Below are 17091 nucleotides of genomic sequence, written 5' to 3' on the forward strand. Positions count from 1 at the left end.
TCTCAATCTGACACAGTACTTCTTTGATAAGCATTGGTGCCAATCGCATATTCACTCACCACTAGTTGGAGCTATTCCTTAGCAATTGCAATTTGTCTTATATTAGTGATTACCCTCTCTGCATTGATCTCTTACTGATGTACTTCATCTTCAGCATGCTATAATTGCATTTTACTACACTATTTATGTGAGAAATCACCTTCATTTGACAATTCTTTGTATTGAGTTTGTAGATAGTTCATTACTTAGTTAGTATCCGTTGTTTTCAACTTGATCTAGCAACGGTTTTAGGGATATTTGCAATAATTGCAGTAGTCTATTTTGACCATTTGTGCACTTTTTTTCCTTCATTATGGTTAGTAGCTCAACTAATAGTGCTTTCTTTAATATTGAGATAAGTTGGGTGGTACTAACTATCGCTACTGGAAGGCCCAAATCTGGCAACTTTTAGTGCAGAAAATACATGTTAGGCCCTTGAAACATAAGGATGTCAAGCCCGAACTTATTGATGCAAATGATTGGGCTAAATTAGATGAGCTATGTAAGTCCACTATCATATTATCCCTCTTTAAGAAAGTGTTCTATAATGTTGTCTCTAATAGATAGTTTGCATGGGAATTATGGGAAAAGATTCGCAATGTCTATGACAAATAGAGCCCTTCATTACTATCTTGGTGTGTCAAGACCAAAAATGGGCCAAATACTGGCTCCAGAGCTTTAGCCGAGTTTCCTAAACAACCCTAGGCCTCATGTTCGAGAAGTATAGACACTAAATACTAATTTAATGAATGAACATGTTTATAGCTACCATCTTTAAATTGTAGTCCACAGAATGCCCTTCTCAACTCCAAGCAAAAGGATCACTCACACATATCGGTGCCTAGAACCTCATAACACAGATGAAGGGAGCACCCCTAGCTTACTCTATTGTGACCCCACTATGGCTCTCTTACACCCCAAGGATTAGCCCAATATGCGCTATCTCAACATATAACACATACGCAACATAGTCCTCTCTTTTAATAAAATGTTCCAAGAGTTAATATAATCCTTACCACATCAGGCCCCAAGGAAACGATGACACTAGACCCATAGCTCAAGAAATCCTCGTGCTCACCATGGGTCAATAATTCAAAATCAATATTTCAAAATCAAGTGATGTGCATCCTCCAAAAGATTATTCTCTCGATACCATGCATGAAAATGTGGATGCAAAGTGGATGGCATATGTGCTCAAACAAGTAAACTTATCAATCAGTCAGGGTGGGTGTGCACAAACAACCCTTTAATGATTTTACTCTAGCATATTGTTTCATTGCCAATATAGCACCGGAATAACCCATGCTACTGCCCTCTTTAAGACTTAAATCAAATGCATCCTTTATATAAAATGCTATTTTTTTATTTTTCTAATTCAAGAAATTAATTCATACTTTGATCCATCATCATATTTAAGTTTATCCCATATGAACATGATTCGATCATGCAAAATTTAAAAAAAAAACATTTTTCTACTTAGAATATGCATTTCATATTTTTAAAAATTAATAACTCACCATTATGGAAAGGGGCTTTGCATTTTATGATCCATAGCCCTCAAACACGTCACAACCAAGCTTCAAATAATTTCTCATCGCATATGAATAGGATTTGCACCATAAATTATCAAAAAGAATCTAGTCATCACTCCTCAGCATCGGCACAATCTCATATCAATTTGGTTCAAGCTGTACAACTGGTCTCCATCTTGATCTTCTCCAAAGAATAGCCGCATGAACTACCCTCAAGAGGAGAGAGACAAGAAGGAGAGAGAAAGATTGATTTCATATATTTGTGATCAAGCTGCCATTTTTGGATCCGAGACAAGCAATCTGAAGTGCAAAATCCAAGAAATAGGCTGAGTAAATCATAGTATATGCTTGCTTTGAGCTTCCATGCCCCCTTCTCCATTTTTCATGATGATATGCAAGAGGATGCACCATTTTTTCTCATGTGGCTAAAAAATGGCCCCCTCCCATTATTTGAAAAATGTTTTGGACCTTAGGCCCAAGGGTCACAACCCCTCACAATTAGAGTCTCCTTTACACTTCATTTGGACCCTTTGTGTGATATACCTTTGGCAACTTCAATGTTCGGTGAATTATGCATTGAAATTTTCTATTTTTCCATCTCAAAGTCTCGCAATGCCTAGAGCTTGTTTTACTTCATTTTGACACCTTAAATTTTTATTAAAAATCTAAGACTGCAGCGAGGTCCATCTTTAAAAGTGACTTTAATTCATGTCTTCCACGGTCACTTAAAATTTTCCCGTCACTTCCATCAACCTTTAATTTCCACTTCAAATTGACAAAATTTAGCACATTTCTTGCTTTCTTCGGATCAAAAAATCCCACTCTCAATGGTAACCACAGGATAGGGTGACTCACCCCGTCAAATCCACGAACTAATCTATACATCCATAAACCAAAAAGAGAATCAAGATGCTTCAAAAAAGAATACACAACAAAACACAAATACATCTCCCACCTAACCCCCTAGCAAAATTAACGTATGAAGATCCACAAGGGATAGGGTAAGAAAAATCAGGCAGAGATCTAGAGTCAATTGCTAACCAATTACTCCAACACAGACTGGCTTTAAAAAAACTATCAAAAGAGTCATCATAAGTAGTGGTCTATAACCTACCTACTGGACCTAGGATAACTAGACCAAGAACTCCTGCTAGGTGAGGACTCCTATAGCCTGGTCTTTTATTTTCAAATACTTTTGATTTATCACCTTTTTATACTTCAAGACTTGATACTCAAGCGTGTAAAAGGGAGGGAACTAAGCATATTGTGACCCAAGGAGAATAGGGCATCGGTCTCAGGTTGGCGGTCTTGTCTCAATACCTAAGAACCTACCAAGCTGTCAAAAGGTGACACTAAATCCTTTTTCTTCCAATCACTTTTATTTTTTCTCCAATCATCCTTATTTATTTTTCGGCTAAATGTCACCTCTAGGAAGACAAGGCAAAAACCTCAAGAACCTATCAAGCCTTCGCAAGCTTCTTTTAGAGGTTACAACCCCTTTTTATACACCTCCATATTTGGATATATATTAGATATATTCATTGTTTCTTGTATTTCTTTTATTTGGGTAGGCTTTTCTATTTGCCTCACAACTAGAAGAAGCTCCTAGAAACAACTACCTAGCAGGCTAGCAAGAGAGGGTCACTAAGAACTACCTCAAAATAGATATTTGAGTGCCCCTCAATGTCTTTACAAGAGGTAAATAACTACTCAAACCTTCCCCAAATATATTGAATGAAACTCTAGGACTTCATGCCTTGATTTGCCAATCTCCAAAAGAAGAAAATTTCCCACAAACACATATACACATATAGCACAAAGAGAAAGAATTCATAAGGGAAGGATATCACATGGACTTGGCCACAAGAAGCTTCTACCAAGTAAGAGGCTGGCTCCAAGTACACTCTTGAATTTTTTTAGTATATCACTAAGACAAGAAACCATTAACCGCACATGCATCAAACAAGAAAATGGCCCTCTTTGCCTAGCAAAAATATAGCTATAAAATACACCATTTAGCATCCTATGGTTGAAAACAAACCCCTTGATCCCCACATAAATCATACTAAAATACAACATTTGATGGGACCTAAAACGGGCTCGACACTGGCTCTAAGGCATTAGCAAAAATATAGTTATAAAATGGCCCTCTTTGCCTAGCAAAAATATAGCTATAAAATACACCATTTAGCATCCTATGGTTAAAAACAAACCCCTTGATCCCCACATAAATCATACTAAAATACAACATTTGATGGGACCTAAAACGGGCTCGACACTGGCTCTAAGGCACTAGCTGAGCCTCTACCACTCACCTAAAACCACCCCACATGGCCTCGTAGCCAAAGCATCTAAGACTTTCTTTTGTCCGATTTTGTAGTGCAATGAATGATTCTTTCCCCACTCCTCATATGGAGTCCTTAAACATGTTGGTGTTATACACCCCATAGCACACACACAGGGAGCACCCCTCGGTTGATCACCACAGCTCCACTACAGCCCTCCTACACCTCGAGGATTGGCCCAAGATGCACCATGAACATAAAACACATTCAAAACAAAGTCTACTCTTTTGATAAACGATCAAGGAGAAGATAGATAAACCTCACCACATAACTCCAAAGGAACTGAATATCTAGCCCTACAGCTTGGGATACCTCGCACTCTCAGCGTCTGTCATCACTCATATAAACAGGTGCTATGCACCTAGGATATGATACCATATTAAGATCAGATTTTAAAGCCCATAAAATGCAAAAAACAAGTGGATTAGTGCAAATTTGATGTGGAAATTTAAAGCTGACAGAAGCGAAACATGAAGATTCGACAATTTTAAAGACTAAGGAAGACGGAAATGCAAAACTTTGGCCATTGCGGTGATTGCAGATTTTTTGTAATTTTTTCAACTGGTAGATTGAAGAGAGACAACTTCCTGGCCGTTCGGGATGTTGAGCCGGTCATGCAAGATTTTTTGAAACTCAAAACGGGCATGATAGTCGAGACATGAAGCGGGACGGGTTAAAGGTTAAAATGGCCAAAACTTCAGGAAGTTTGGGCATGGCCCTTTGGGGGGCCAATTGAACCCCCCGATTAAAATTTTCGATTTGTGGGGGGGGGGCGGGGGGAGCATTTTTTCAAAGGACGGTGGTTGCAGCAAATCGATGCCCCTTCATCCATGACGTTTTTTAGGATAGAGGCCACGGTAGGTTACAAGCAAGGCATCAAACAAATCTGGTCGATGATCTTGCTGATTTTTTTATTTCCCATCTGCTAATCTCCATTCTTGGAACAGATACCTAATGATGGAGCCACAAATCTAGTATTTCTCCCTTGTCCCTTCTCTCTTCTCTTGGAAGCTATTCATGCACATGGATTTATGCAAGGAAGAGAAGGAATCGAATGCAAGAGGACGATGGAATAATGCTCCCGAGAGCGGAGTAGATAGTAGATTAGAGTTGGAGAGAGCATCAGCAGGTAGAAACTAAGTGTCAATAGCCTCCCAACCATTAAATATGTGGCTCCAAAACCGGGTTTCTATATGTAAGCACTCATTTTATTCATTTTATGAAAAATGTTTGATAAAATTGTTTGTAAATGGATTCTTTTGATTGGAATTACTAATTTTCATTAGAAATCTTGAAGAAAACCAAAAAATTGGGTTGCTTAATAATTAATTAAAACAAAACACATAAAACTTGCAATTAAGCGATTTTCATGAAAATGATAAATTTTGGGGGTTTTGTTGTGATTTTGAGGTTCATATGGGGTAGAAATGAATATAAAATCAATGCTCAATAATTGTGATTAGTTCCAACTTATAAATCAGTAATATAAAAAAATTTATTGAAATAAATGAGGGAAAATAGGAAAAAAAAAATTACGCTAGAAAGTTGGGAAAAAATAAGATTTATGTCCATGAGTGTACGACATGGCTATAGCATGAGGTATAAGCCTCAATTCAGCTGTGTCTCATTGTTACAGTCCATTTTTACTACTTTTTACAAGAAAAAAATATTTTAAAAAACTACTTTCTACACCTATCATGATACATAACCTAAACGGTAGGGAAAAATATGGGTTTTAATATTGCTTAGTTACTGGAAATATATGAGATTGTAATCTATTTATTTGTGCATACCATATAAGACATTATAAATTAAGTTCAAAGGGGTTAAGCCACATGAGGATGCTCGAGGCTTACCCTTAGCAATGAAGCGTGACGCATAGGTTGAAATCATTAAAAGAAATTTTTATTGCACTCCGCAATGCTAATTTAAAAATGTTTGAGCACTATGGCATTCAGAGTTGCATTGTGCATATCACATGGTAACTCCTAGATGCATTGCAGCAATTGGTTGTTTTTACTCATGACACACGCTGAGTTGTGAGATACCTAAGCTATAGGTTCAGGTGTTTGGGTTTCTTGGGAAATTGTCAAGTGAGAAAATTTCTATATCTTGGAACGTTCTAAAATGAGAGTGGATTTTGTGGTGCCTGTGTTATTTGTGTTAGTGGCACATCGAGGAGCTGATCCCCGAGGTGTAGGAGAGTGGCAGTGAGGCCACATCATTCAACCAGAGAGGGGTGTCTCATTTTGTTTGCAATTACAAGGTATTCTACTGAGCTATGTGTAGGGACTCCCTTTGAGGAGTGTGGGTTTTAATTGTTGGACTACAACTTAAAACAAATGTAAGATTCACGTTAGGTTAGGGAGGTGTGTCCCTTATACGCTCCTGGCTGTGAGGCCGAGGGGGTGTGGTTTTTGAGTTTAGAGAGGCCCTGCTAAAGCTTATAGCTAGTGTCGGGTCCGTTTTAGGTCCCAACAAGTGGTGTGTTTTTTGAGAGCCGCTAATAAGTGGCAATTTCTGAATCTTGGTTGATAGGAACCAATTCATTAGTATATGCCAAAAACCAGTGAACTAGACTCACAAGACCATCAAGCCGAGCTTCAAAAGTAAGAAAGAGCTAAGCGAGCTAGACAGTGGTCCAAAATAAAATGAAGATATTATCCGAAAGGGAGTGGTCCAATATCCTTACAAGGGTGGGGTCTTAGTAACCCTAGCTCGAGGCATAGTCCATTAGGGGAAGGAAGATCTAATACTTCCCCCCTTTTTCAATCAGCCTGTCCATGTCGAGTGAAGTGATAGTTTTGGTTGTGCAAACTCTTATAGCGAGCCCGGTTGTTACCATGGTGGCACAACCCATTGCAATTCCTGCTGGAACGATAGAGTTTCCACCCTTAGGGTTTCCTCTACCCATTTTAATGGGTTAGTAGAGGAAGATGTGGAACTTCACATCAATGAATTTAAGAAGTTTAACTATCAAATTCAAGATGAGGAACACTTGATGATGTTCTTCAACATGACTTTGAAAGGACGACTAGCTGCAGTGTGGTATCATAGCCTAGAGGCTGGAACAATAACTACAATCAACTTATTCTTTGCGGCCTTTTGAAGAGAGTTTGCCCCTGAAAGGGGAGGTCAGTATTGGCTATGTGTCCTTAATGTTATATGCCAAGAACCTCATGAGAATGTCCACGAGTATGCCAAGAAACTGAAGGAGGTATTTCAAAAATTGCAAGCCTATATTCCTATTCCAGCTGCTCACTTGCAATACTTTGTGAATGGGTTAGATTTTAGCATTCAAGTAAAGTTGAGCAATGTTTCTCTTGCTAACATTGATATATCTATTACATGAGTAGAAGAGGTAGAATTAAAAATACAAGCGGCTTATGCCTCTAGGTCAAAATGGAATTCAACTTTAGGGTTTGGAAATACTTTAGCGCTAACAAATGAAGGTCAAGGGATGCCCATGAGTCCTCCTAATGGGAAAGGAAGTATAATTCCAAATGTACCCATGTTGCCAGCTCCTCCTAGTGTAACCATGTGTATGACTAGTCAGATGGCTCCACCGATGGTTGGAAGCCCTACGATAAATCCTATTGTTGTTCCATGGAATTAACTTCCAATCCCTAATCAAGTGGTTAGGCCAATGGAATAGCAAGTAGATGATCATGGCTATGAGTCAAGTGCCTCGAATGTCCTTAGTGAAGTTAAGGATATGATGAAACACTATACTGATATGATTAGCGAACAATATAGACAAATAGCCGGTGATGTTGATTTCCTTAAGAAGACACAGAATTTGATAGGGAGTCGACATGAAGAGGGTGCACCTTCAAGATTAACCTGTAAGTAGTGCGGTGGTCAAAATTTCCCTAGGAATTGTCCAAATGTTGAATGTGACATATATGGGAAGTCCAGCCACTTATCCAATACCTATTGGAGTAAGATTAGCTCTCTCCAGCAAGGAAGTAGACAGCTAGATCCAGTTAATCATCAAGCGCAAGGGAATAATCTCAGTAAGATGAAGGACCGAAAGAAATATTACAAAGAGGGAAAGCTATGGTAGAGGAGCTACCTATTGGTAGAGGAGTTATCCTTATAGAAGTTGTTTGTGTCAATGGCACTAAAGCTTCTAATTTTCGAGTTATTACAAGAGGTCAAAAGGGTAAAGAAGTCGACAAAGCCAAGGCAAAACCTATTGAGGGAAATCCCATGCAAGATGATAACAGGACGTAAGTCCTTAATCCCAATATGGAAGGTGGACCTCTCAAGGCCATAGATGGTAAAGTCAACCCCAACAAGAAGGATAGGGAGTCACTGAAGAAGAAGGCAAAAGCCAAGAAAGAAGCACCAAAGCCAGTTCAAAGATGAAAGGAGAGAATGGTTTGGCAAGAAAAGTGAGCTCTTGCTAGCTATCATGAATTTGATTTAGCAAGTTTTGTTTGTGAAGTTAAGCCAGATGTAAATCTTCTACAGTTGATTAAGTTGTCTCTAGGAGTGGAGAAGGAATTTAAGAAGATTCTACACACTGGGTATATCATCGAGCCCTTGGAAATAGTGCAAGTAGGAGATGATTGGTTTGAGCATGCTGAAAAGCATTGCCCAAGGGTAGCACCATATGTTGACAGAATATTAGCGGACCATGCCATTATGGACACATGATCCTCTGTCAACATTATGAGTTTGGAATTGATGGAGAGGCTAGGATTAGAAGATGCTTCCACGATCCTCCAAACGGCTAATGATAGTCTAAGACAACCCGAAGGTTGCATCACTAAAGTCCATGTCACGTTGCTAATGTAGAATGCATTCTAAACTTTAGGATTATTAGGTTTGCAGGGTGACCTAGCTATCAAGCATTACTAGGTAGGCCATGGATCTTACAAGTAGATTGTCAAGTGGATATACCCCGTTCACTGGTGGTCGATTGATCTCAAGGTGCTAGACATGTAGTAGTAATTGCTTATCCTGAATCTCCTCCAAGTGAGAGAGTTCATTTATCTTTGTCAAAGTTTGATATGCTAGATGCTCCATCTGCTAGTGAGATGTCATCAAGTGATGAATCCAATGAGGGGTCCACTACAGAGGATATCTACCAAGTGATTTTGAATGAGCCAATCCAGGCTCACGAGGGGATAAGAGATGCAGATGTAATTGAGCTTGACCTTGGTATGATGAATGACTCATGGCCAATTCAATTAGGATCTATGTTCAATTCGGAAGAAAGGAAGGACTATGGGTCCTTGATTCAAGACTTTTGTGATATTTTTGCTTGGAGTTATAATGAGCTGAGAGGCATTCCTCCCAACTTGGCTATTCATACAAAGCAAGGTAGCTACCCTATGTGATAGAATGTAAGGCGTGTGCCTTTCAAATTAAGAGATGGGCTATCTGAGGAATTGACAAAGCTACAAAAGACTAGCCTGATATTTCCAGTTCAACACATGGAATGGTATTCATCGATTATTATCAAGAAGAAGAACAACAATTAGATTTGGCTTTGTGTATATTTCAGAGAACTGAATAAGCAGATGCTTAAGGATTACTACCCATTGTCATTCATTGATCCAATTCTGGATCAATTAGCGGGTAGGGAAATCTATTCGTTTATAGATTGCTTTGCTGGATATGACCAAATGGCTATTGTGGAGGAATACAAATTGAAAACAACATTTATTATTGTCTTCAGTACCTTTGTGTATCATGTGACGGTCCTTGGTCTATGCAATGCGCATGGATCTTGGCAAAGAACAGCTAATAAGACCTTAGGTGATATCTCCCCAGAGGAGTTAAAAGTCTTTATTGACAATCTGGGGGCAGCCACCACAAGGGAGCAAATATTGATTATTCTTAGGAAATGTTTTGAGCATTGTAGATAGTTATGCATTGCTCTTAACCCTAGAAAGTGCATATTTGGAGTGCCCTATGGGTTGCTACTCAGCAGTGTGGTTAGCTCAGCTAGTATTGTGATTGACTGTGAAAAGATAAAGGCTATAGTCTCTATGAGCCTGTTGCATACTCCAAAATATGTGCGTAGCTTTCTATCTCATGGGTGGGAGGATATTATCAAAGATTTATCAATCCATTGGTGGAAAGAGTGTTGCCATTGGTAAACCTTCTATCTTTTAACTGTTTGTATGAGTGGAATGAATCTGGTCAAGTATTCTTTGAGGATGTGAAGTAAGAGTTAGCAAAAGTGCCAATCTTAATAGCATCCAAAAGAGGTGAAATTTTCTATATATTTTTGGTAGCCACAATGCATAGTATCAGTTGTGCTCTTTAGCTCAAATTTGGGAGGAGAAATGGTATCATCCAATTGCCTTTACTAGTAGGAAATTGGGGATATTTGAATTTAATTATATGTACATGGAGAAATTGTGCCTTGGAATGGTATTTGCAATGAAGAAATTCAAGCATTATATTCTCTATGAGAAGTAGTATTCTTTACGAAGGTGGAAGGACTTAGATTGTTGCTAAACAAGTTGCAACCACCTGATAGTTTAGCAAAGTGGTTAATCACTTTGCAAGAGTTCAATTATGAGATTAGGAGCAATCCACTGAAGTTGCAGAGTATTGTAGAATGTCTTGTGGATTTCAGAGAGTCGAAGGAAATTCTAGCTGAGGAAAGTGATATTGAAGGTATATTTAAAATCAATATAGCTTCCATCCCTTCTTGGTATGCGGCTCTAACGTATTATTTATTTACAGGAATTTTGGGGCTGCTTTATCGAAGTTTGAAAAGAGAAATATCAAGCAACAAGCATTATGCTTTTCGATTATAGTGGGTCTCTTGTATCGGAGAGGAGTAGATGATATCTATCATCGTTGTGTAGTACTTGATGAGGTACCGTTCATTGTTAAGGAGTGCAATGATTCAACATGTGGGGGACATTTTTTTGGTCAACTTACTGCCCAAAAGGCTCTCTGTGGTGCTGGATATTGGTGGCCATTGATTTTTCAATATGCTTTTAGTTATGTTAAGTGTTGTGATGTCTGTCAAAGACATGATGCAAGAGAAAATTGTAGACGATCTTTAAATCCCATTTTGGTTACATTACCCTTTGAAAAATGGGGTATTGATTTTGTGGGACCAATATACCCTTCATCAACTATGCGAAAGTGGTATATTATTGTAACAACGGACTACTTTACTTAGTGGTATGAAGCTCGAGCAACAGTGAATTACATTGCTAAGGAGACTGCGAGTTTCATTATGGAGCAAATTGTTTGCCTTTTCGGTCCATTGAAGGAGATTATGTCTAATCAAGGGACACACTTCTTGAACAAGGTTATAGTGGCCCTGATTGAAGCTTTGAAGATTAAGCACAACAAGACTACCCCGTTGTCAAAGAGTTTATTGTTCATAATATAAATCATGGGATTCTTATGAACACAGAAGAGCTTCACTGGAAGTTATATGAGGAATTTACATACAAAATTCAGACATTGTTATCCAATAACCAACTTAAATACACAAGTTCTTTTGTATTTAGCATATAATTTTCAGTTATACTATGTATATTTATGAAAAATAAGTCTATGGGAACCTACAACTTGGTCAACTAGAAGTAATTGACAGTCTGCAGGATAAATCACATTGATTCAGGTGCAAAAACATGGTCAGAACCCAAGAAAAATGCCAAAAGTTGCCAAAAGTCCACTAGGTCCACATGGGACCTGAAGTAATAGACTTAAGTGACCTGGGTAGGTCAAAAAGTGACCAGGGGCTGAGCAGGGAGCAGCCCGCATTTTTCGGCGCAAAATGCGGGCTGCACAGTCTGAAGCAAACTAGAGAGAGCTAGAGCTATGGTGCATGATTTGGAGCATGCAAACTGAAGATCAACAAGCCCAAATACTGAAGATGTAAACATGGTGAGAGCTCCACTTCTCTGCCCATTTGGTCTGACAAAAATGCATGCTGAAACAGTCTATAAAAGAGGAAAATCTGAGAGAAAAGTATTCAGCCTGCTTTTATGCACGACTTGTCTCATTTTGTCTACCTTATTCTTGGTCCAATGAAGCCCGACTTGTACCCAAGTACTTGAGTGACTTTGGGGCAAGCAAAGGGTGAGGATTTTGAAGGTATATGGGCTGTTATGGGCTGAAATAACCAGTCATAAACAGCACAGCCCAATGTTATGGTCCATTTTTATGAGCAAACATGAGATTTATGTGGTTGTAATAGAAGAAAATGTCCTCTTTTCATCAAGACTTTGATCATTAATGATTGGAAGTGCTTCTTCTTGAGTTTATGCACTCATTTTGAGCTTGATTATGGGCTGGAATTTTCTATTTTAAAATAGGGCTGAAGCTAAAATTATGCTTTTTCAATTCATTTCATGTATCTTTGGCCCAAATCTTGAATACATTTGAATCTATCAACAAAATACTTGTTCCAAAGGGTTGAAATCCATATATGTACTTGAAATAAATGCCATTAGATCTAGCATTTGATATTCATAATTGAATTGAGAATCTGAAAATATTCTTTATGATATGATGTATGTATCTAGAGGCATTTGATGTAATCAAGTTAGACTTATTTCTTCCATTCATGTATGCCAAGTACATAGTGAAAAAGCTTGAACTCTTCTTCCATACCTAAATCATTTCTAAATCCCAGATCTTATTAAACCCCAATCTACTTCCCCTTCCTGAACCTTGAATCCTAAACTCCTCTTCTGCACTAAAGCCCCAGTGGTAGACCTTCAACCCTTAACACGACGACACCGTATAATCCTCAAGCGAACGATCACATTGAGAGTACAAATAAACAATTGGTGGGAATCTTGTCTAAGATCGTATTGGAAAGCAAGCGTGACTAGGATAAGAAATTATATGTGGCAATGTGGGCTTATAACACGACATTCAAGAGAGCCACATGCCACACCCCGTTCAAGCTAGTGTATAGGGAGGAGTGTGTTTTGCCACTAGAAACTATATGTATATTGTCTACATCATGTGCGTTCAAGGCCTATTTATAAATATCCTTATCTGTAAATTTTTCCTAAAATAAAACATAGTCCTTTTCTAGTCAATTTGTAAATAATGCCATTATATTCCACCCTTCTATATATATAAAATGTATACAAATGGTATTTTAAAAATACATTTTTTTCAACCCACGTGATGCACACATATATTCATGAGTAACTTACCCGAGCTAGAAATAAAACTCCCCATTTTGCGTTTTGCCCTTAATCATTCATTAGGAGAGGAAGAAGTGTTACAAAAATGGTATATTTCTCTGGCCCGTCTTGATGAGATTTGGTTGCAGGCTTTATTACATCAAGAAGTAGGAAAGAGGAGAATGAAAGCCCTTCATGATCTTTGGGCTAAGAAGTAGAAATTTGCGAAAGGTCTGTTAGCATTGTATTATGATGCTCATAGGAAGCTCTTTCCAAGAAAATTAGAACCCAAAGGGGATGGACCATACAAGATTATACATTTAGGAAAGAATGGCTCTATGGCACTTCTAGCATATTTGCAAGGGGTAAAGTTTAAGAATAAAATTACCCTTAATAAGTCAAAGCCTTACTATGTGTAAGGGGTGATGTTGCTGGGCTTTGGTGCCTATGCAAGTCCTTCAAGATTCCATTTTAACATGCAGTAGGTACCAAGACGAGTGGATGGGACACATCATTCCCTATTTGGAGCATTAGTACCTTCAGCAATACAACGTTACCACCAAGGTCAAGTGATTTGGTGGAGTAAAGGGTATCAGGTTACTAAGTGGAAAGACAGATCCTTTACGTGGGAAATTAAGGTCTACTGCCACCATTGTTAATGAATTTTGACTAGCATCCTTGTCGAGTTCAGCAAGAGGAAGGGATTGTGCATGTTACACATCCTCTCTCTTGTCCTGATTTTGATTATCATAAGTACTAGTGAGCAGATTATTATGGCATGGCCTATCAACAATGAAGCATGGGTTTATACTTTGTATTTTGATGGAGCTTCCAAAGGGCCTGCTAAACACACGAGCATTGCTGTGGTCATTAAAGATCCTGGTTGTCATGAAGATGGGAGTCTATTTAGGACACTATTTTACTAATAATATGGCAAAATACAAGGCCTTGATTGGATATATTGCATATCTTTGAGATGGTGACTTGTCAGTTAGTTTCTCGACAATGGAATTGCTTTGTAGATTCCTTGGCTAACTATGCTTTCATGGAAGATGTCTTTTTCAATTGTGGTCTAGGGGAGCCCTTACAATTACCTCCTAACATTGACCCTGGACTACTTTGGGGTCTTCTTACTGACACATCATATTTTGGCCGCCAATGGTTAGTTTGGGTTATGAGTCATGTAGCAAGTGAGCACCTTTCTACTCTGTCATGGATGCATAGGATTGTGTATCATCATATTCATCAAACACCCCTTGCTATTTATGCAAGGGGTTAGCTAATAACCTGATGCACTTAGTGTAGGGTGTACGAGGCCTTATCCTTGGTTGTGCTTGTGCTTTAGTAGAGTAACGTTAGGACCAAGGGATTATCTCAGTAGTATGCTATGTTGAATGATAGAAAAATGGTTTATTTCATAAGGCCAAGAGGGTCATCTTTGTCGATTTCTAATGTTTCACTTCATAAGGCTAATAGGGCCAATTTTGTTGGTTGTGAAATATTGTATCTCTCTCGGCCAAGAGGACCATACGTCTGTTTGTGCAGGTACATTCAATGGTTTTTTGTTTTAGTGATTGCATCCCACTGGTTGGATGACATGCTTAGAGGGAGCCTTTGCTACGCACAAGCTTCTTGTGGCCATTCCACATGGTATCATCACCTTTTCGAGTTTTTATCTTAAGCTAATAGTGTTATATGTGTCTATGGGAGTTATTTTATTTTTATTTGTGGGGACCAGCAATCAAGGCATGAAATCCTAGGGTTTGGTTAGGTATACATGGGGGAGATTTGAGTAGTTCTCTACCTTCTATTAGGACATTTTTAGGAATCAAAGACCTCTGATAGAGGGTACTCCTTATGACCCTATCCTTCCTGCTTACTAGGCAACTATCCTAGGAGTCCTTACTAGTGTAAAAATGGATTCTAAACCCTCAATAAGAAAAGGAAAATGCAAAAGGAAGAAAATTCCTACAAGCAATTGATTATCGCCTTGTGGAGGCTTAGTAGAAGGAGTCAGATGCCTTGTCTTCCTAGGGGTAGTAGCTAGCTGAACAAAAAATAATAAGGAAGGATGGATCAAAAATAAAAGTGAGCGATACAGAAAAGGATTAAGTGTCCCCTCGCAAGAGCTTGGTAGGTTCTTGGGTACCAAATCAGGACTTGCGGCCGATGCCCTATTCTCCTTGGGTCACTTTATGCTCATTTCCCTCCTTTTTACATGCCCGAGTATGCAAACCTTGGAAGAAAACGTGTTACAAGAAAAATATGATGAACATGCTATAGGAGTCCTCATGTAGTAGGAGGTCCTGGTCTCGTTGTCCTAAGTTAGGTAGGCAGTTCAGACCACCACTAGGATGACCTCTTTGATAGGCTTTTTAGCTAGTGTATGTTAGAGCAGTTGGTTAGCGACTTGCTCTAGATTTCTATTAGATTATGCTAGGCCTACCCCTTGTGGATTCTCATGCTTTGATTCTATCAAGGGGTAGGGTGCGAGCTGTTCTTATGCTTTGTTGATTTATTTTTTTTTGTGGTAACTTGATGCTCTTTGATTGTTGTTTGTGCAAATTAGTTCGTGGGATTCGATGGGTTGAGTCACCTTATCCTGTGGTCGCCAATGAGAATAGATTTTAAGGCTCGTAAAGTGCGGAAAAGAAGAGGATTAGTGCAAATTTGAGATGGGAATTTAAAGCCGATGGAAACGGAACATGAAGATTCGACAATTTTAAAGACCAAGGAAGATGAAAATGTAAAACTTCGGTCGTTGTGGTGGTTGCCGATTTTTTGTAATTTTTTTCGACCACCAGATTGAAGAGAGACAACTTCCTGACCATTCACGATGTCCAACGGGTCACGCAGGATTTCTTGCAACTTGAAACGGGCCAAGATATGAAGCTGACGGGTTAAAGGTTAAAATGGCCAAAACTTTAGGAAGTTTGGGCATGGCCCTTTTGGGTGGCCAATTGAGTCCCCCAATTAAAATTTATGATTTATGGGGAGAGGCGAGGGGTGTTTTTCCAAATGGCAACGGCTACAACAAATCGATGCCCCTTCATCACAACATTTTTTGGGATGGAGGCCATGGCAAGTTACAAGCAAAGCATCAAATAGATCTTGTCAATGATCTTGTTGATTTTTTTACATCTCATCACCAATATTTGTTCGTGGAATGGCTGCCTAATGATGGAGCCACAAATCTAACCTTTCTCTCTCCTCCCTCCTCTCTCCTCTTGGAGGTTATTCATGCGCATGGATTTATGCAAGGAAGAAAAGGAATCAGATGTGAGAGGGTGATGGAATAATGATCCCAGGGTGCAGTAGATTGTAGATCAGAGTTGGAAAGAGAGTCAGCGGCAAAAAGTAAGTGTCAGGGGCCTCCCAACCATTAAATACATGCCTCCAAAACCGGGTTTCTATGCGTAAGCACTCATTTTATTCATTTTATGAAAAATATTTAATGAAATTGTTTGTAAATGGATTCATTTGATTTGAAATGCTGATATTCATCAAAAATCTTGAAGAAAACTAGAAAATTGGCTTATTTAATCATTTTAAAAAAAGCACGCAAAACTCGCAATTAAGGAATTTTTATGAAAATGATAAATTTTGGGGGTTTTGTTCTGATTTTGAGGTTCATAAGGGATAGAAATGAATATAAAATCAATGCTCAGTAATTGTGATCACTTCCAACTTATACATTAGTAGTATCAGAATTTCTATTGAAATAAATGAAGAAAAATAGAAAAAAATAAAAAAAATTAGTTTTTTACACTAGAAAATTAGTGAAAATTAGGGTTTATGTCTGTGAGTATACATCATGGCTGTAGCATGAGGTATAAGCCTTAGTTCAGTTGTGTCCCCATGTTAAAGTCAATTTTTACTACTTTTTATAAGAAAAACATATTTTAAAAAACTGCTTTATACACCTATCACAATGCATAAACTAAACAGTAGGGGAAAAGAGGGGTTTTAATGTTGCTTAGTTACTGAAAACATATGAAATTTTGATCTACTTATTTTTGCATACCATATAAGACATTATAAATTAAG

The sequence above is a fragment of the Lygodium microphyllum genome, chromosome 6 (genome assembly GCF_053477565.2).
Source record: "Lygodium microphyllum isolate KBCC chromosome 6, Lygodium_microphyllum_v1.1.10, whole genome shotgun sequence".
Classification (NCBI taxonomy): Eukaryota; Viridiplantae; Streptophyta; class Polypodiopsida; order Schizaeales; family Lygodiaceae; genus Lygodium; species Lygodium microphyllum.